Source organism: Macrobrachium rosenbergii, chromosome 45, assembly GCF_040412425.1.
Source record: "Macrobrachium rosenbergii isolate ZJJX-2024 chromosome 45, ASM4041242v1, whole genome shotgun sequence".
NCBI classification, from domain to species: domain Eukaryota; kingdom Metazoa; phylum Arthropoda; class Malacostraca; order Decapoda; family Palaemonidae; genus Macrobrachium; species Macrobrachium rosenbergii.
Window position 1 is genome coordinate 17,397,707 of NC_089785.1, and position 2,154 is coordinate 17,399,860.

Below are 2,154 nucleotides of genomic sequence, written 5' to 3' on the forward strand. Positions count from 1 at the left end.
TATTATTACTATTATTATTATTATTATTATTATTATTATTATTATTATTATTATTATTATTATTATTATTGTGTAATAGCACTGATGAAGAACACCGTTCAAGTGTTCGAAAGTCTTTGTTTATTTTACATAGTAATACAGTTACTGTATGATTGTGGATTTTTGATTACACAGATTGTTTTTGACGAAATTGTGAATCTCTTAGCATTATTATTATTATTATTATTATTATTATTATTATTATTATTATTATTATTATTATTATTATATATATTTTTTTTTTACAAAAAATACCAGGATCATCAGTGAAGTCTTTCTCAACACATGCCCCCTTGAAAACGTATCCACATGCAAGATTGTATTCGGATACGAAGAGGCGTAACCGGATCCGGCCAGGAGATACGTGCTCTGAAAGGGCTCGCATAGGCGGCGGTATGCGCTGCCCGAGTCACTTGTGGTCCTTCCGTGCATTCGGGCACAAAGTGTGCTATTGTGCTTGATCGCATTGCGTGTTCTGTAATTGCAATGATACATTCACGCTGTAATTACGGATTCGTGTACTACTCGCGTGCTTGGCCGTAAGTAGTTACAAGGCAGTCTCACCTTAATTACGCTCGCCCTCTGCCTGACAGGTGTGGTTTCCTGCTTTCTTCCAGTACTTTGTTGCTTGCTAATCCTCCTTGCAGTCAAGGAGCTTGGTCCGAGTTATTACCTGGCGCTGTGCGCACGCAAGCACGCGCGCTTTTATGTATGTCGTATAGCTTTTCCTTTTTTTTGTCAAATGATTTTCCTTTGCTGTTAGTGAACTTCTTTGCATTTGTGTATTGTGCTGCAAATTTCGCCGAATCTTTTTCTTCAGACTTTGGTGAACTTATGCGGCTTTTGATTCGATAATCATTAATTTTGTGACGCCATTGTAAGCCCCCATTAAGTTTTCAATAACCCACCTGCTAGTTCCCAGTGTGTATGTGTGTATGTATGTATGTGTATGTATGTAAATGTATGTATGTAAGCTGTTAACCAGCTCAGTGGTCTGGTTAAACTAAGATATACTTAACTTATGTATGTATGTGTGTATGTAGGTATGTGGGCGTGTGTTTTCTCTAGTGTGGGGTGGGATAGATAATTTCGTTAGAATGGCCTGTTCCGGTTGGCTGTAGAAGAAAAGAAAAGAATGAATTTTGTACTCGGAAAGGCAAGAGAGAAATGCAGTGACCGTCTGCAACGGTGTATAAAACCCGCACGCATATTTTGCGGGCGCGCGAGCGAGTGCGTATGGTCACGTAGGTGCTTCGCCGATAACTCAGTTGCCCTAAGCTTATATTCTCGGTGTCTTTGTTTCAATCCCGTTATTTTACCTACTAGTCTTCCCACCTGCGACTGAGTACTAGCGTTCCCTGGGATCAAGAACTAGGCATGGGGCTAGCAACCGCATCCGTAGAGACTTACTAAGAACCGGAATCTTCTGGTGGCAATGCCTGCAGAAAAGAAAAAGATTGGCAACTTCTGTCACGTAAATAATATATATATATATATATATATATATATATATATACTCGTATATATACATACATACATACATAGATACAAATATGCATTCCCATGGACAAATGCACATTCTCGAATACGTATGTATACCGTATGTCCGTATATAATTGTATGTGTAAATGTTATTTGTTATTTGCCTAGACATGCTCTCTCTCTCTCTCTCTCTCTCTCTCTCTCTCTCTCTCTCTCTGTCAACTTGCATTCAGTGGTATATGATATTCTTTCTCTCTTGCGTGGTTCAGTCCTTTTCAGCCGCTCTCAATTCGGGTACACTCAGGCGTAAGTAACGATGACTCATGGTACCTCTTAACCCGTTCATCATATTTCAACATGCAAGGAGAAAGACACACACAAAAGAGGAGAGAGAGAGAGAGAGAGACGGGGGTCTTGATGGTATGGTATGCAGAATACAGAGAAAGAGAAAGAGAGAGAGAGAGAGAGAGAGAGAGAGAGAGAGAGAGAGAGAGACGGTGGTCCAGATAGTATACAGAATACAGAGAGAGAGAGAGAGAGAGAGAGAGAGAGAGAGAGAGAGAGAGAGAGAGAGAAAGAGGATTAAAATGCAGGAAAGAAAGAAAGACGATTGAACTGCAAAAGAGACTGATG